The sequence below is a fragment of the Euprymna scolopes genome, chromosome 23 (genome assembly GCF_053919585.1).
Source record: "Euprymna scolopes isolate OS-2025 chromosome 23, ASM5391958v1, whole genome shotgun sequence".
Taxonomy (NCBI): domain Eukaryota; kingdom Metazoa; phylum Mollusca; class Cephalopoda; order Sepiida; family Sepiolidae; genus Euprymna; species Euprymna scolopes.
In genome coordinates, this window is record NC_136504.1 from 73244342 (window position 1) to 73265086 (window position 20745).

The 20745-nt window shown below is 37.1% G+C and overlaps 1 protein-coding gene across 3 annotated transcripts in view; it reads left to right on the top strand.

Annotated features, from left to right (window-relative positions):
• Window positions 1-20745, top strand: part of LOC145246004 (N-acetyl-D-glucosamine kinase-like) — a 238909-nt gene that overhangs the window by 154151 nt on the left and 64013 nt on the right. The gene's annotated exons all lie outside the window — the stretch shown is intronic.

Genomic DNA, 20745 nt, shown 5'->3' on the forward strand with positions numbered 1-20745 from the left:
TGTGTAAATTCAATATCCTACTCATTATGGAACAGATTTACGGTGAGATCATAAATGAATTATTTGATCAGTATCATATATTGCATTAACTAGACACAATAAAAATGCTGATTTCCAAATTGATAAAAGTAAAAAATTTAAAAATAGCAAATTTTCTGGTATCTTTTAACATGCATTTTGTATTTTGTTAGATTTTTATATTCAGCATCAAATACATTGCTATCCTAGTAATGTACAGATTTTGTGTACTTTTCAAACATAGAATGCATTAAAACACTCTAGATTCCTGAGGAAATATTTGAAAGTGGAATTTCCTCTGCTTTCTAACAGTTATAATTCAATATATGAACAGAAGTACTCAAGCATTTTAGGTATTCCAGCATTGTGTGGGTTTGATTGGTGGTTATAATAAATAGAATTAACATATCATCTGCTTTTTGCCAAGTCTAGTTTGTAGAGATTCATTAGTGCCAAATTTACCAAGTGCAAGGCCTGCAGATTTGATGTACAAATAATGACCATTGAATTTAATTGAACACTTTATAGATTTGATCTACATTCTTTTGGTCAAGATCAAAGTGTAGTATCTGTTCCGGCAGATACTGCACTTAAGATAATTTGTACCAGTCAATGGAGGGGAAACCCTCTATACTGGGACAATTATTATTTTTGGTAACCAGAGTGACCCCTTTTAGGGGAGCTGGTTTTTACCTCACATTAAAAACGGCCTTGTGCCTAATTTGCTCAGTGGGGGAGCAAATAAACACCATCTGTTCCGGCAGATGCTGCACTTAAGATAATTTGTACCAGTCAATGGAGGGGAAACCCTCTATACTGGGACAATTATTATTTTTGGTAACCAGAGTGACCCCTTTTAGGGGAGCTGGTTTTTACCTCACATTAAAAACGGCCTTGTGCCTAATTTGCTCAGTGGGGGAGCAAATAAACACCATCTGTTCCGGCAGATGCTGCACTTAAGATAATTTGTACCAGTCTATGGAGGGGAAACCCTCTATACTGGGACAATTATTATTTTTGGTAACCAGAGTGCCCCCTTTTTGTCTACTTTTAGGGGAGCTGGTTTTTACCTCACATTAAAAACGGCCTTGTGCCTAATTTGCTCGGTGGGGGAGCAAATAAATACCATCTGTTCTTCAGATGCTGCACTTCCATTTCTTGTTCTCTTTCGATGGAGGAGAAATCCTTCACGACTGAGACAATTTTTATTTTTGTACCTTTTCTCCACGTTAAAAAACGACCCTGGTGTCTAACTCTGTCCCGTGGGGAGGCATAGTAAATAGGTACATTCTAAAACAACAAAAACAAAAATAACAAAAGTCTAATGTAATGTTTTATTTGTAACAGGAAATATAAAACAAAAACTTCAAAACAATAACATTCAAAGCTCTTTTTGTCACGTTTTTATCAAAATGCAAATTTCAGATGAGTTCAGTAACTTCAGAACATTTTCAATATTCAAATAAAGTTAAATAGTTTAGCTGCTCTTGGTCATGTTCTGATAGTTTTTAATCAACTTTGTTTTGGAAAGTGATCTCTCTCTCCAGTACAATTAGTTACCATCATACAATAAATGCATAAGAAATTGTCAATATTAGGAAACGTGGTATCAATATTTATTTCTTTAATCAAAGTGAAATATTGGAGTTCGACACCAATGAATATTGGAGCAATCGACACCAATGAATTTTGAAAACTGAAGAAGTTCATATTTCAATCCATCTTCGAAATCTTGTGAATATGCTTCTAAAAATCTGTCAGCACTTTCTTGGATCTGCACAAGTGTTAGGTTATACAGATTTTGCAAAAAAAACTAAACTGTGTGTTCAATTTAGTGTATGTTTTGCAATGGTGCTTCAATACACATAGTAGGCTGCCATTACTGTAAGAAAAACTTTCACTCAGAATCTGTCTTTAAATTCTTGATTATTTATTGCATCTGCAACTGAACTGCCGCTGCCCACATACTCATTTGTGCCTTTGATTTCGTACAATTCTTCTTGTTACTGTCGGTCAGTAATCTTGCATTTGAGTCAGATTCTATGCTTCTAACTCAAATTTATTAAATTGTTCTCTAAAATTCGGTAGGGATCCTGCCAAAGAGACACAACACTGAAACAATGTTGAGATTCCAGTTTCCAACAACTTCATTTTCTTGAAGTTCATTTGTTGTTGACATTCTGCCTTTTACTCTTGGTCATTCGCAAATTTCTCCAATGCCACTTTTATAAAAGAAAAGTTCTTTAATAACATTAAATTCATCAGCTCTTGTGGATCATCGTGTTGCAGAGAGCCTTTTTAGCACTTCATCATCTGCACACTCCAAAATTGACCAGCAGTATGTTGAAGCAGCAAAGGATTTCATAGATATTTTCAACAAAGTCAAAGATCTGAACTACTTCTTGACACGCTTGTGCAACACATACACCAACGAAATTCAATGAGCATCGAACATATTCTGCAGCAGCACCCAATTTTTGTTTTGGACAAGTGCATTTACTCCGTTTTATTTTCCCACTCATGTTGGATGCGTTGTCATAACTCTGTCTACGGTAATCGTTAATATTGATACCCTCCTCATTGGTATACTTTAAATGCATGGAACTGTTTCAGGCATTAAAAGTAGCAGCAAGAATTGCAACTAATTATACATTATATGTTTACTTGATGTGATTCAATTCTTTGAGTAGTGCACAAACTGATTTTGTTAAAAAATTTTGTTAGCTTCATAAAAATGCATCATGAAAAGTTACAATCAAAAATTTTGCAGACATTTTATTTGGTAATTTCTTCTCACCAATATTATTTTCTTCTCACCAATATTATTTTCTTCTCACCAATATTATTTTCAATTTAAGAATAAAAACAATGAACATTCAAAAAAAATATTTATAGTACATAAATTTTTAAAACAAATTATTGTTAATTCATTTTTTTTAATAATATTTAGAGTTAACTAATTTTAAAAAATGTTTATAGTAAATTAATTTTTAAAACAAATTTTTGTTAATTCATTTTTTTTTAATAATAGAGTAAACTAATTTAAAAAAATGTTTATAGTAAATTAATTTTTAATAAAAAATTTATCTTGTATCACAGGCTAGCATTATCTGTGGTAATTGCATGTTCATAGGTATCTGATGTAGTCAATATGTTAAAGGTTTCTGCTGTAGTTGATATGCTCATATGTATCCTCCATAGTTAACATCTTGTAATTAAAATGCTGAAGTATCTGCTACAGTTGACTTGTTCATAGATGTCTACTGTAGTTTACATATAGAAGGTATCTACTTTACGTGACATGTCACTAGATATTTGCTGTAGTTGAAATGTTCATAAGTATCTTCTGTAGTTGATATGTTCAAAGCTATATGATGTTGTTGACATGTTCAAAGGTATCTGCTGTAGTTGACATATTCTTAGGTATCCGCTGTTGTTAAAATGTTCATAGGTATCTTCTGTTGTTAAAATGTTCATAGGTATCTTCTGTTGCCATGTTAATAAGTATCTGCTGTTGTTGCCATCTTCATAGGTGTCTTCTGTTCTTGACATGTTCATAGGTATCTGCTGTAGTTTACATGTTCATAGGTATCTTTTGTTATTTACATTATCTGATATAATTGACATATTCTTAGGTATCTTGAGTGTTTTACATGTTCATAGGTATCTGGTGTAGTTGATATTTTAATAGGTCTCTGCGATTATTGACATGTTCATAGGTATCTGCTGTTGTTGACATGTTCATAGTTATCTGCTATAGTAGACATGTTAGTAGTAATCTGCTGTAGTATAAATGTTCATTTATAGGTTCATTGGAATCTGCTGTAGATTATATGTTCATAAGTATCTGCTGTGGTTGACATAATCATAGGTATCTTCTGTTATTGACATATTCATAGGTATCTGGTATAATTGACATGTTCCTAGGTATCTGCTGTTTTTGACATGTTCATAGGTATCTGGTGTAGTGTACATAGTTATAGGTATCTGCTGTGATTTACATGTTCATAGGTATCTGCTGTATTTTATTGAGATTGTTGGACTTCCTCACAATGTTTCGGCCGTTTTGCCCTCTGGCCTGCATCAGGTGTTTTGTATTGAACTGGGGAACTGTTTGTTAGGAGTCTCAAACCCAACCCTTTATTATTATTACGGGGGTACCGTGTTCGGACTCCAGCTAGGCTCTGGGACATAGTTGCTGATTCTCTGTTTTGAATGTTACTTTTCACTGCCTTCATTCAGGATTGAACTCAGCAACTAGCTGTAAACTTTGATACGTCTAGGACCACTCGGCCATATGTCTTAGTTGTTTTTTTGTTAATGTTAAATCTATGTTGTTATTCAAGGTTTTCTCTCTCTATTAGAGGTTTTTTTTTTTTTTTTTTTTTTTTTTTTACATAGGCATCACCACATTATCAAGGCCCAGAGGCCACTCAAGGATAAGGGTTAAAGAGTGTACAGTAGAAATTGGTCAATATAGTAATCATTAGTAATGAAAATTTGGTAAATTTGATAACTTATATGGAACGGCTCATCAAGAACTTATTTACTTTAGACTTGAACACAACCATATTGTAGTCAGCCGGAAAGCAGGAAAACGAAAGACAATTCCACAGGCGTGCAGTTCTAAGAAAAAAGCTTTGTTCATGGAATCTACGTTTAGGTTTAGGCACAGATAAAGAGTGGGGGAAATTATTGATAGTGTTTACAGCCAGACGAGTGTTTCTTGTGAAAGTTTGGTGAGAGGGGACCATAGATTGAAGCTCAGTTGAACACTTTCCATGAAAATAACGATACATCAGAGACAAACTCGCAACATCTCTTCTGTGAGATAGAGGTTGCAAGGAGGAGAAAAGGACATCTCCTACGAGGCTACGAAGTCTATTTTGAACTCTATCAAGGCAGGACAAGTCCTTTCTAGCAGCTCCTGCCCAGATGTGGCAACAGTATTCCATCCTTGGACGTACCTGGCTCTTATATAGATAGAGAATAGCATCAGCAGTGAGATATCTACCGGATCGATAGAAAGATCCCACCATTTTTCCAGCGGCCTTGGCAACAGATTTGATATACGTGTTCCATTTAAGATCAGGAGTAATGGTCAAGCCCAGAAGCTTGTCAAAACTTGAGGCCTCCTGAAGATGAGAGCCATTCATTTCAATTGATGACAAATGTGGATTAGAATGTTGATGATGTAAAGAGAGAAGCTTGGTTTTAGATGCATTAAAAGTAACCAGCCACTCCTTTCCCCATTGTACTACGTGCTCAAGATCAGAGGAGAGAGAATTGGAGAGAACTTGGTCGTTTACTGTCTTAGATGTGGTACCATAAATGGTAGTGTCGTCAGCATAAATGTCTACAAATGATGTAAGGATATGATTTGGAAGATCATTAATGTAGATCAGGAAAAGAGTTGGGCCCAGGATGGATCCCTGAGGGACACCGGCATTAATACTGTGAGCTTCTGATTTTTGCCCCTCAACTACTACTCTTATGAACCTATCAGAAAGAAATGATTTAATAATTGAGAAGACTTTTCCAGCTATACCATAGCTAGCGATCTTATGAAGTAAACCTTTATGCCATACCCTATCAAAGGCTTTAGATATGTCAAGAGCAATTGCCCTAGAAAGATTGCCACCGTCGAGAGATTTGCTAATCCTATGCGATATAACTGTAAGGACATCTGCTGTAGATCTAGCAGAACGGAAACCATATTGAGTGTCACTAAGAAGGTTATTTTTGTTGAGATGGTTGATTACTTCTGTATTTAACACAGATTCTAGCAACTTACTCATGACGCACAGGAGACTTATTGGCCTGTACTGAGAGGGGGATAAGCGATCACCTGAATTCTTAAATACAGGGCATACTGATGAGATTTTCCAAGGAGATGGGAAACTATTCTCCTTAAGACAACGTTTAAACAGTTTTGTAAGTATGGGCGCTAGTTCAGGTTGAAGTTTTTTGAGTACTATAATTGGAATACCATCAGGGCCAGTTGCTTTACTCGAATCAAGGTTTTTGATTAGCTTCGCAACATCACGTACAGATATACGTATATCACATAGCGTGTTTTCTGATACAGGAGGAAATATTGGGGGTTGGCGGTCTTGGTCGCAAAGGGTAGAATTAGCTGCAAAGTTCTTGACAAAGAGTTTGGCTTTGTCTGATGCTGACGAGATTACCTCAGGTCCATTGATAATAGTTGGGATGGAGCACACGCTTCTGTTCAGGATTCTGTTTGCTATTTGCCAAAACTGGTGGGAACCAAGCCGCTGCTCAGCTACTTTGGACTTAACAGATTGAGCATACAACTCTCTTGCGTTCCTTATTACTTTCTTACAGGTGTCCAAATTGCATTCAGCTCTATGCTTGGTTTGCTCAGTAGGTTGTTAGGTCCGAGCATGTGAGCAGTTTCTTTAAGTTTTCTCACTTTCCAGTGGGTCTCTCTGTTTATTATTTTTATTTCATCCCATAGGGGGCGATGGTCCTCCCTCTCCATCCAGACATGGTTGGTTATACCCGATTTTTCCATCTCCCCTTTAGTTACCGCTTTTCGGTGTTCTTCCACCCTTACTTTGAGAGGGCGGCATGTTTCACCCTTGTAAACCTTTCTGCAACTGCATGGGATGGAGTATATGCAGTTTTTGGTCATGTTCTCCTCCATGTGGGGCTTCACTCGTACCAGGTGTCGTCTGAGTGTTGACTCGCTCTTGAATACCGTTCTGATGTTGTAGGGGGCACATATTCTCTGAATCTTTTTGGCGATACCTCGTATGTATGGTAGGCAGACCGTTGGTGGTTTTTGGGTTTCATTCTCCTCTCCTCTCTTATACTATTAACATGTCTGGTGGATAGTATGCTATCGAGGTAGTTGTTACGACGGAGGGTATTCTTCAACCTGACCATTTCTTGGTGGTATGTAATGGTGTCACTACTTATTGTCTCTGCTCGATGTTATAAGCAGCATGCGATTCCATGGTTGATACTGTATGGGTGATGGGAGTTGAAGTTAAGGTATTGTCCGGTGAAGGTAGGCTTGCGATATACGGATGTCTTAAACCCATGCTCTGTGCGTGATATGAGTATATCAAGGAAGGCCAGTTGGTTATCTTTTTCTTTCTCCATCGTGAACTGTATCGATGGTCTTATTGAGTTCACATGGTCTAGGAGAGCCTAGATGTCTTCCTGATGGGGCCAGAGTATGAAGGTGTCATCAACGTATCGTAGCCACATGGTTGGCTTTGAGGGAGCTTAACCTAAGGCCATGTCTTCGAAGTATTCCATGTATATGTTCGCCATCACTGGTGATAATGGCGAGCCCATAGCTAGCCCCTCCTCTTGTCGATATAGGTCAGTACCCATTCTGTAGTAGGTTGTTTCTATGCAGAATGTCAGCATTTCCATTAAGTTTGGCAATGGTACACATGTGCGCTCTTCTATGGAGAGGTCCGCAGCTAGTTTGTCTTGAATTACTGCTAGTGCCTCACTAGTTGGGACTTTAGTGAACAGGCTAACCACATCTAGGCTTACCATTTGGTTTGTACTGATGGGTGCTCCCTTGATCAGTTCCGTGAAGTGGGCAGAATTCTTTACATGTGTTGCTGACTTGCCTGCTAATGGGTTTATTATATCCACAAGGTACCTGTTCAGTGGGTGGCATGCTGAGCCTCGGCAGCTCACTATGGTTCTGAGTGGAATACCGTCTTTGAGTATCTTGGGGAGACCGTACATATGTGATAGCTTACTGTAATGCTGGACCAGCTGTCTATATCTCATCAGAGCGATGTCTTCCTTGTTTTTGGTAAGGATTTGTAACAGCTTTCTTTCGGTTTTCAAAGTTGGGTCCTTCTTCATTTTACCGTAGCTACCATAAAGGGTTGGGTTCGAGACTCCTAACAAATGGTTCCCCAGTTCGATACAAAAAACCTGATGAAGGCCGGAGGGCAAAACGGCCGAAACGTTGTGACTATAACAACCAAGATGAGGAAGTCAGTCCGACAATCTCAATAAATGAAAACATCTCATCTTAAAAATACAGACAATTACTAGTATCTGCTGTAGTTGATATGTTAATAAGTATTTGCTGTAGTTTATATATTAATAGGTACATGCTGTTGTTGACATGTTCATAGGTATCTGCTGTTGTTTACACCTTCATAGGTTGCTCCTGGTGTTACCATGTTCATAGTTATCTGGTATAATTGACATGTTCACGGGTATCTGCTATTGTTGACATGTGCACGGGTATCTGGTGTAGTTAACATATTGATAGGTAGCTGTTGTAGTTGGCATGTTCATAGGTAGCTGTTGTTGTTGACATGTGCACGGGTATCTGGTGTAGTTGACATATTGATAGGTATCTGGTGTAATTTACATGTTCATAGTGTTACAAACAGCCACCTCGACATCAAATACTGTTTTATTATTCTGCTATTAATATAAGATAAATGTTTCGATATGTTCGAACTGAATGAGGATCCACCAAAACCCAGCATTAAAATCAGTCTGAAGAGATTCCTTTCCCCTGGCCGAGAGAGTGACATGTGACAGCAGAACAGTCACTACACTGCGATCCGATCTTGGAAGCAGAGAAAGAACCCACTACGGATTTCATCACCCATGGAGAGAGAGAGAGAGAGAGAGAAAGAAAGAAAGAGACAAGGAGAGAGAAGAGGAAAAGAGAAAGAGAGAAAAACGTTCGACCGACGTTAACACCAAACACCTCCCACCTCCTCTAATATGAAATCAAGTGACAGGTCGTCCACGGTCAACACACGTAGTGACCTCGTTTGCGCCAAGAAGCAGAAAGGAATCAAAATACGATTTTGTCAATTCTATTTTTAGAATCAAGGGGCAAAACAAATAAAGGAAAAAATAATAATTCTCTCGTGCGACCAGTTTTGACCAAAAGTCCGACCGCGTAAAACGTGTTTCTGGACAACCAAAGTGATATGTCACATTTCCGAAGTTGGCAAAGATGGAGAAAAAAAAAGATACCTAAAGTAATCCCTTGATAAAGCTATTTTGGATAACCCAAAACGGATACTGATAGGCATGTCTGAAAAAAAGGAACAAATCGCAAAATCTTCAAAGTCATCATTTGGAATTTATGTCTCCCACACGGAGAGAGGAGACCCAATGAACTGGACTGTGTCACATGGCATTGAAAGACTGGATTTGGTGATTGAAACTTTCTTCCCTTACAAGAATATTTATTTGGATTAACTGTAGCAATTGCAAATTGTCAAAAGAAAAGAATTGAACTGTGAGTGCAAAAAAAACAAGCTTTAATTTCTTTCCCTGTCGAGCTGGAGATCGGATTTTTCCTTGTGTGGCCTGGCTGTTATAGGATTCTCTTTCAGTTCGTATGTTAAAAATATTCCCCAATCCAATTAGCTTTGAATATAGTTGTTTATTGTTGAATCTTTCTTTCCCCTTATCATTAATAAATTTAGTTTTATATGATTTGAAAGTGTTTGTTTTGTTATCTCTTGCAAATCTTATTGTGTTCAATTTGTGTTATTATTTTGTATCCGCCTGTCTCAGAAAATAAATTTGTTTCAAACCTTTTTTTGTATCAAAAAAGGAAAATTGAATCCGGCTAAGACCTATGAATATACCCCTAATGCAGAAGATTTGTCTGCCTATGATAAGCGTTTGCTATCCATAAATGGCCATCCATATCCCTTGTTTGCATTTAATTGTTATATTCAAATATTGCCCAGGCCCGTATGTAATAATAGGTACCTGGCATAATTTATACCTGCTGTTCACACATGTTGATAGGTATCTGCTGTTGTTGACATGTTCATAGGTATCTGCTGTTGTTGACATGTTCATATGTATCTGCTGTTGTTGACATGTTCATAGGAATCTGCTGTTGTTGACATGTTCATAGGTATCTGCTGTTGTTGACATGTTCATATGTATCTGCTGTTGTTGACATGTTCATAGGTATCTGCTGTTGTTGACATGTTCATAGGAATCTTCTGTTGTTGACATGTTCATAGGTATCTGCTGTTGTTGACATGTTCATAGGAATCTTCTGTTGTTGACATGTTCATAGGTATCTGCTGTTGTTGACATGTTCATAGGAATCTTCTGTTGTTGACATGTTCATAGGTATCTTTTGTTGTTGACATGTTCATAGGAATCTTCTGTTGACATGTTCATAGGTATCTTCTGTTGTTGACATGTTCATAGGAATCTTCTGTTGTTGACATGTTCATAGGTATCTGCAGTTGTTGACATGTTCATAGGTATCTGCAGTTGTTGACATGTTCATAGGTATCTGCAGTTGTTGACATGTTCATAGGAATCTTCTGTTGTTGACATGTTTATAGGAATCTTCTGTTGTTGACATGTTCATAGGTATCTGCTGTTGTTGACATGTTCATAGGTATCTGCTGTTGTTGACATGTTCATATGTATCTGCTGTTGTTGACATGTTCATATGTATCTGCTGTTGTTGACATGTTCATAGGAATCTTCTGTTGTTGACATGTTCATAGGAATCTGCTGTTGTTGACATGTTCATAGGTATCTGCTGTTGTTGACATGTTCATATGTATCTGCTGTTGTTGACATATTCATAGGTATCTGCAGTTGTTGACATGTTCATAGGTATCTGCTGTTGTTGACATGTTCATAGGTATCTGCTGTTGTTGACATGTTCATATGTATCTGCTGTTGTTGACATGTTCATATGTATCTGCTGTTGTTGACATGTTCATATGTATCTGCTGTTGTTGACATGTTCATAGGAATCTTCTGTTGTTGTCATGTTCATAGGTATCTGCTGTTGTTGACATGTTCATAGGTATCTGCTGTTGTTGACATGTTCATATGTATCTGCTGTATTTGACATGTTCATATGTATCTGCTGTTGTTGACATGTTCATAGGAATCTTCTGTTGTTGACATGTTCATAGGTATCTGCTGTTGTTGACATGTTCATAGGTATCTGCTGTTGTTGACATGTTCATAGGTATCTGCTGTTGTTGACATGTTCATAGGTATCTGCTGTTGTTGACATGTTCATAGGTATCTGCTGTTGTTGACATGTTCATAGGTATCTGCTGTTGTTGACATGTTCATAGGTATCTGCTGTTGTTGACATGTTCATAGGAATCTTCTGTCGTTAACATGTTCATAGGTATCTGCAGTTGTTGACATGTTCATAGGTATCTGCAGTTGTTGACATGTTCATAGGGATCTTCTGTTGTTGACATGTTCATATGTATCTGCTGTTGTTGACATGTTCATAGGAATCTTCTGTTGTTGAGATGTTCATAGGTATCTGCAGTTGTTGACATGTTCATAGGTATCTGCTGTTGTTGACATGTTCATAGGTATCTTTTGTTGTTGACATGTTCATAGGAATCTTCTGTTCTTGACATGTTCATGGGAATCTTCTGTTGTTGACATGTTCATATGTATCTGCTGTTGTTGACATGTTCATAGGAATCTTCTGTTGTTGACATGTTCATAGGTATCTTTTGTTGTTGACATGTTCATAGAAATCTGCTGTTGTTGACATGTTCATAGGAATCTTCTGTTTTTGACATGTTCATAGGTATCTGCAGTTGTTGACATGTTTATATGTATCTGCAGTTGTTGACATGTTTATAGGTATCTGCAGTTGTTGAGATGTTCATAGGAATCTTCTGTTGTTGACATGTTCATAGGAATCTTCTGTTGTTGACATGTTCATATGTATCTGCTGTTGTTGACATGTTCATAGGAATCTTCTGTTGTTGACATGTTCATAGGAATCTTCTGTTGTTGACATGTTCATATGTATCTTTTGTTGTTGACATGTTCATAGGAAACTGCTGTTGTTGACATGTTCATAGGAATCTTCTGTTGTTGACATGTTCATAGGTATCTTTTGTTGTTGACATATTCATAGGAATCTTCTGTTGTTGACATGTTCGTAGGAATCTTCTGTTGTTGACATGTTCATAGGAATCTTCTGTTGTTGACATGTTCATAGGAATCTTCTGTTGTTGACATGTTCATAGGTATCTGCAGTTGTTGACATGTTCATATGTATCTGCTGTTGTTGACATGTTCATAGGAATCTTCTGTTGTTGACACGTTCATAGGAATCTTCTGTTGTTGACATATTCATAGGAATCTTGTGTTGTTGGCATGTTCATATGTATCTGCTGTTGTTGACATGTTCATAGGTATCTGCTGTTGTTGACATGTTCATGGGAATCTTCTGTTGTTGACATGTTCATAGGAATCTTCTGTTGTTGACATGTTCATAGGTATCTGCTGTTGTTGACATGTTCATAGGAATCTTCTGTTGTTGACATGTTCATAGGAATCTTCTGTTGTTGACATGTTCATAGGTATCTGCAGTTGTTGACATGTTCATATGTATCTGCTGTTGTTGACATGTTCATAGGAATCTTCTGTTGTTGACACGTTCATAGGAATCTTCTGTTGTTGACATGGTCATAGGTATCTGCTGTTGTTGACATGTTCATAGGTATCTGCTGTTGTTGACATGTTCATAGGAATCTTCTGTTGTTGACATGTTCATAGGTATCTGCAGTTGTTGACATGTTCATATGTATCTGCTGTTGTTGACATGTTCATAGGAATCTTCTGTTGTTGACATGTTCATAGGAATCTGCTGTTGTTGACATGTTAATAGGTATCTGCTGTTGTTGAAATGTTCATAGGAATCTTCTGCTGTTGACATGTTCATAGGTATCCGCTGTTGTTGACATGTTCATAGGTATCTGCTGTTGTTGACATGTTCATAGGTATCTGCTGTTGTTGACATGTTCATAGTTATCTGCAGTTGTTGACATGTTCATATGTATCTGCTGTTGTTGACATGTTCATGGGAATCTTCTGTTGTTGACATGTTCATAGGAATCTTCTGTTGTTGACATGTTCATAGGAATCTTCTGTTGTTGACATGTTCATAGGTATCTGCTGTTGTTGACATGTTCATAGGTATCTACTGTTGTTGACATGTTCATAGGAATCTTCTGTTGTTGACATGTTCATAGGTATCTGCTGTTGTTGACATGTTCATAGGAATCTTCTGTTGTTGACATGTTCATAGGAATCTTCTGTTGTTGACATGTTCATAGGTATCTGCAGTTGTTGACATGTTCATATGTATCTGCTGTTGTTGACATGTTCATAGGAATCTTCTGTTGTTGACATGTTCATAGGTATCTGCTGTTGTTGACATGTTCATAGGTATCTGCTGTTGTTGACATGTTCATAGGTATCTGCTTTTGTTGACATGTTCACAGGAATCTTCTGTTGTTGACATGTTTATAGGAATCTTCTGTTGTTGACATGGTCATAGGTATCTGCAGTTGTTGACATGTTCATATGTATCTGCTGTTGTTTACATGTTCATAGGAATCTTCTGTTGTTAACATGTTCATAGGAATCTTCTGCTGTTGTTGACATGTTCATAGGAATCTTCTGTTGTTGACATGTTCATAGGTATCTGCAGTTGTTGACATGTTCATAGGAATCTTCTGTTGTTGACATGTTCATAGGAATCTTCTGTTGTTGACATATTCATAGAAATCTTCTGTTGTTGACATGTTCATAGGAATCTTCTGTTGTTGACATGTTCATAGGTATCTGCTGTTGTTGACATGTTCATAGGAATCTGCTGTTGTTGAGATGTTCATAGGTATCTGCAGTTGTTGACATGTTCATAGGTATCTGCTGTTGTTGACATGTTCATAGGAATCTTCTGTTGTTGACATATTCATAGGAATCTTCTGTTGTTGACATGTTCATAGGTATCTGCTGTTGTTGACATGTTCATAGGTATCTGCTGTTGTTGACATGTTCATAGGTATCTGCTGTTGTTGACATGTTCATATGTATCTGCTGTTGTTGACATGTTCATATGTATCTGCTGTTGTTGACATGTTCATAGGAATCTTCTGTTGTTGTCATGTTCATAGGTATATGCTGTTGTTGACATGTTCATAGGTATCTGCTGTTGTTGACATTTTCATAGGTATCTGCTGTTGTTGACATGTTCATAGGTATCTGCTGTTGTTGACATGTTCATATGTATCTGCTGTTGTTGACATGTTCATATGTATCCGCTGTTGTTGACATGTTCATAGGTATCTGCTGTTGTTGACATGTTCATAGGTATCTGCTGTTGTTGACATGTTCATAGTTATCTGCAGTTGTTGACATGTTCATATGTATCTGCTGTTGTTGACATGTTCATGGGAATCTTCTGTTGTTGACATGTTCATAGGAATCTTCTGTTGTTGACATGTTCATAGGAATCTTCTGTTGTTGACATGTTCATAGGTATCTGCTGTTGTTGACATGTTCATAGGTATCTACTGTTGTTGACATGTTCATAGGAATCTTCTGTTGTTGACATGTTCATAGGTATCTGCTGTTGTTGACATGTTCATAGGAATCTTCTGTTGTTGACATGTTCATAGGAATCTTCTGTTGTTGACATGTTCATAGGTATCTGCAGTTGTTGACATTTTCATATGTATCTGCTGTTGTTGACATGTTCATAGGAATCTTCTGTTGTTGACATGTTCATAGGTATCTGCTGTTGTTGACATGTTCATAGGTATCTGCTGTTGTTGACATGTTCATAGGTATCTGCTTTTGTTGACATGTTCACAGGAATCTTCTGTTGTTGACATGTTTATAGGAATCTTCTGTTGTTGACATGGTCATAGGTATCTGCAGTTGTTGACATGTTCATATGTATCTGCTGTTGTTTACATGTTCATAGGAATCTTCTGTTGTTAACATGTTCATAGGAATCTTCTGCTGTTGTTGACATGTTCATAGGAATCTTCTGTTGTTGACATGTTCATAGGTATCTGCAGTTGTTGACATGTTCATAGGAATCTTCTGTTGTTGACATGTTCATAGGAATCTTCTGTTGTTGACATATTCATAGAAATCTTCTGTTGTTGACATGTTCATAGGAATCTTCTGTTGTTGACATGTTCATAGGTATCTGCTGTTGTTGACATGTTCATAGGAATCTGCTGTTGTTGAGATGTTCATAGGTATCTGCAGTTGTTGACATGTTCATAGGTATCTGCTGTTGTTGACATGTTCATAGGAATCTTCTGTTGTTGACATATTCATAGGAATCTTCTGTTGTTGACATGTTCATAGGTATCTGCTGTTGTTGACATGTTCATAGGTATCTGCTGTTGTTGACATGTTCATAGGTATCTGCTGTTGTTGACATGTTCATATGTATCTGCTGTTGTTGACATGTTCATATGTATCTGCTGTTGTTGACATGTTCATAGGAATCTTCTGTTGTTGTCATGTTCATAGGTATATGCTGTTGTTGACATGTTCATAGGTATCTGCTGTTGTTGACATTTTCATAGGTATCTGCTGTTGTTGACATGTTCATAGGTATCTGCTGTTGTTGACATGTTCATATGTATCTGCTGTTGTTGACATGTTCATATGTATCTGCTGTTGTTGACATGTTCATAGGAATCTTCTGTTGTTGACATGTTCATAGGTATCTGCTGTTGTTGACATGTTCATAGGTATCTGCTGTTGTTGACATGTTCATATGTATCTGCTGTTGTTGACATGTTCACAGGAATCTTCTGTTGTTAACATGTTCATAGGTATCTGCTGTTGTTGACATGTTCATAGGAATCTTCTGTTGTTGACATGTTCATAGGTATCTGCTGTTGTTGACATGTTCATAGGTATCTGCTGTTGTTATGTTCATAGGAATCTTCTGTTGTTGACATGTTCATAGGAATCTTCTGTTGTTGACATGTTCATATGTATCGGCTGTTGTTGACATGTTCATAGGTATCTATTGTTGTTGACATGTTCATAGGAATCTTCTGTTCTTGACATGTTCATAGGAATCTTCTGTTGTTGACATGTTCATATGTATCTGCTGTTGTTGAGATGTTCATAGGAATCTTCTGGTGTTGACATGTTCATAGGTATCTTTTGTTGTTGACATGTTCATAGGAATCTGCTGTTGTTGACATGTTCATAGGAATCTTCTGTTGTTGACATGTTCATAGGTATCTGCTGTTGTTGACATGTTCATATGTATCTGCAGTTGTTGACATGTTTATAGGTATCTGCAGTTGTTGACATGTTCATAAGAATCTTCTGTTGTTGACATGTTCATAGGAATCTTCTGTTGTTGACATGTTCATATGTATCTGCTGTTGTTGACATGTTCATAGGAATCTGCTGTTGTGCACATGTTCATAGGAATCTTCTGTTGTTGACATGTTCATATGTATCTTTTGTTGTTGACATGATCATAGGAATCTGCTGTTGTTGACATGTTCATAGGAATCTTCTGTTGTTGACATGTTCATAGGAATCTGCTGTTGTTGACATGTTCATAGGTATCTGCTGTTGTTGACATGTTCATAGGAATCTTCTGTTGTTGACATGTTCATAGGTATCTGCTGTTGTTGACATGTTCATAGGAATCTTCTGTTGTTGACATGTTCATAGGAATCTTCTGTTGTTGACATGTTCATATGTATCTGCTGTTGTTGACATGTTCATAGGTATCTTTTGTTGTTGATATGTTCATGGGAATCTTCTGTTGTTGACATGTTCATAGGTATCTGCTGTTGACATGTTCATAGGAATCTTCTGTTGTTGACATGTTCATAGGAATCTTCTGTTGTTGACATGTTCATAGGTATCTGCAGTTGTTGACATGTTCATATGTATCTGCTGTTGTTGACATGTTCATAGGAATCTTCTGTTGTTGACATGTTCATAGGTATCTGCTGTTGTTGACATGTTCATAGGTATCCGCTGTTGTTGACATGTTCATAGGTATCTGCTGTTGTTGACATGTTCATAGGTATCTGCTGTTGTTGACATGTTCATAGTTATCTGCAGTTGTTGACATGTTCATATGTATCTGCTGTTGTTGACATGTTCATGGGAATCTTCTGTTGTTGACATTTTCATAGGAATCTTCTGTTGTTGACATGTTCATAGGAATCTTCTGTTGTTGACATGTTCATAGGTATCTGCTGTTGTTGACATGTTCATAGGTATCTACTGTTGTTGACATGTTCATAGGAATCTTCTGTTGTTGACATGTTCATAGGTATCTGCTGTTGTTGACATGTTCATAGGAATCTTCTGTTGTTGACATGTTCATAGGAATCTTCTGTTGTTGACATGTTCATAGGTATCTGCAGTTGTTGACATGTTCATATGTATCTGCTGTTGTTGACATGTTCATAGGAATCTTCTGTTGTTGACATGTTCATAGGTATCTGCTGTTGTTGACATGTTCATAGGTATCTGCTGTTGTTGACATGTTCATAGGTATCTGCTTTTGTTGACATGTTCACAGGAATCTTCTGTTGTTGACATGTTTATAGGAATCTTCTGTTGTTGACATGGTCATAGGTATCTGCAGTTGTTGACATGTTCATATGTATCTGCTGTTGTTGACATGTTCATAGGAATCTTCTGTTGTTAACATGTTCATAGGAATCTTCTGCTGTTGTTGACATGTTCATAGGAATCTTCTGTTGTTGACATGTTCATAGGTATCTGCAGTTGTTGACATGTTCATAGGAATCTTCTGTTGTTGACATGTTCATAGGAATCTTCTGTTGTTGACATATTCATAGAAATCTTCTGTTGTTGACATGTTCATAGGAATCTTCTGTTGTTGACATGTTCATAGGTATCTGCTGTTGTTGACATGTTCATAGGAATCTGCTGTTGTTGAGATGTTCATAGGTATCTGCAGTTGTTGACATGTTCATAGGTATCTGCTGTTGTTGACATGTTCATAGGAATCTTCTGTTGTTGACATATTCATAGGAATCTTCTGTTGTTGACATGTTCATAGGTATCTGCTGTTGTTGACATGTTCATAGGTATCTGCTGTTGTTGACATGTTCATAGGTATCTGCTGTTGTTGACATGTTCATATGTATCTGCTGTTGTTGACATGTTCATATGTATCTGCTGTTGTTGACATGTTCATAGGAATCTTCTGTTGTTGTCATGTTCATAGGTATCTGCTGTTGTTGACATGTTCATAGGTATCTGCTGTTGTTGACATGTTCATAGGTATCTGCTGTTGTTGACATTTTCATAGGTATCTGCTGTTGTTGACATGTTCATAGGTATCTGCTGTTGTTGACATGTTCATATGTATCTGCTGTTGTTGACATGTTCATATGTATCTGCTGTTGTTGACATGTTCATAGGAATCTTCTGTTGTTGACATGTTCATAGGTATCTGCTGTTGTTGACATGTTCATAGGTATCTGCTGTTGTTGACATGTTCATATGTATCTGCTGTTGTTGACATGTTCACAGGAATCTTCTGTTGTTAACATGTTCATAGGTATCTGCTGTTGTTGACATGTTCATAGGAATCTTCTGTTTTTGACATGTTCATAGGTATCTGCTGTTGTTGACATGTTCATAGGTATCTGCTGTTGTTATGTTCATAGGAATCTTCTGTTGTTGACATGTTCATAGGAATCTTCTGTTGTTGACATGTTCATATGTATCGGCTGTTGTTGACATGTTCATAGGTATCTATTGTTGTTGACATGTTCATAGGAATCTTCTGTTCTTGACATGTTCATAGGAATCTTCTGTTCTTGACATGTTCATATGTATCTGCTGTTGTTGACATGTTCATAGGAATACTCTGGTGTTGACATGTTCATAGGTATCTTTTGTTGTTGACATGTTCATAGGAATCTGCTGTTGTTGACATGTTCATAGGAATCTTCTGTTGTTGACATGTTCATAGGTATCTGCAGTTGTTGACATGTTCATATGTATCTGCAGTTGTTGACATGTTTATAGGTATCTGCAGTTGTTGACATGTTCATAAGAATCTTCTGTTGTTGACATGTTCATAGGAATCTTCTGTTGTTGACATGTTCATATGTATCTGCTGTTGTTGACATGTTCATAGGAATCTGCTGTTGTGCACATGTTCATAGGAATCTTCTGTTGTTGACATGTTCATATGTATCTTTTGTTGTTGACATGTTCATAGGAATCTGCTGTTGTTGACATGTTCATAGGAATCTTCTGTTGTTGACATGTTCATAGGAATCTGCTGTTGTTGACATGTTCATAGGTATCTGCTGTTGTTGACATGTTCATAGGAATCTTCTGTTGTTGACATGTTCATAGGTATCTGCTGTTGTTGACATGTTCATAGGAATCTTCTGTTGTTGACATGTTCATAGGAATCTTCTGTTGTTGACATGTTCATATGTATCTGCTGTTGTTGACATGTTCATAGGTATCTTTTGTTGTTGATATGTTCATGGGAATCTTCTGTTGTTGACATGTTCATAGGTATCTGCTGTTGACATGTTCATAGGTATCTGCTGTTGTTGACATGTTCATAGGAATCTTCTGTTGTTGACATGTTCATAGGTATCTGCAGTTGTTGACATGTTCATATGTATCTGCTGTTGTTGACATGTTCATAGGAATCTTCTGTTGTTGACATGTTCATAGAAATCTTCTGTTGTTGACATGTTCATAAGTATCTACTGTTGTTGAGATGTTCATAGGTATCTGCAGTTGTTGACATGTTCATAGGAATCTTCTGTTGTTGACATGTTCATAGGAATCTTCTGTTGTTGACATATTCATAGAAATCTTCTGTTGTTGACATGTTCATAGGAATCTTCTGTTGTTGACATGTTCATAGGTATCTGCTGTTGTTGACATGTTCATAGGAATCTGCTGTTGTTGAGATGTTCATAGGTATCTGCAGTTGTTGACATGTTCATAGGTATCTGCTGTTGTTGACATGTTCATAGGAATCTTCTGTTGTTGACATATTCATAGGAATCTTCTGTTGTTGACATGTTCATAGGTATCTGCTGTTGTTGACATGTTCATAGGTATCTGCTGTTGTTGACATGTTCATAGGTATCTGCTGTTGTTGACATGTTCATATGTATCTGCTGTTGTTGACATGTTCATATGTATCTGCTGTTGTTGACATGTTCATAGGAATCTTCTGTTGTTGTCATGTTCATAGGTATCTGCTGTTGTTGACATGTTCATAGGTATCTGCTGTTGTTGACATGTTCATAGGTATCTGCTGTTGTTGACATTTTCATAGGTATCTGCTGTTGTTGACATGTTCATAGGTATCTGCTGTTGTTGACATGTTCATATGTATCTGCTGTTGTTGACATGTTCATATGTATCTGCTGTTGTTGACATGTTCATAGGAATCTTCTGTTGTTGACATGTTCATAGGTATCTGCTGTTGTTGACATGTTCATAGGTATCTGCTGTTGTTGACATGTTCATATGTATCTGCTGTTGTTGACATGTTCACAGGAATCTTCTGTTGTTAACATGTTCATAGGTATCTGCTGTTGTTGACATGTTCATAGGAATCTTCTGTTTTTGACATGTTCATAGGTATCTGCTGTTGTTGACATGTTCATAGGTATCTGCTGTTGTTATGTTCATAGGAATCTTCTGTTGTTGACATGTTCATAGGAATCTTCTGTTGTTGACATGTTCATATGTATCGGCTGTTGTTGACATGTTCATAGGTATCTATTGTTGTTGACATGTTCATAGGAATCTTCTGTTCTTGACATGTTCATAGGAATCTTCTGTTCTTGACATGTTCATATGTATCTGCTGTTGTTGACATGTTCATAGGAATCTTCTGGTGTTGACATGTTC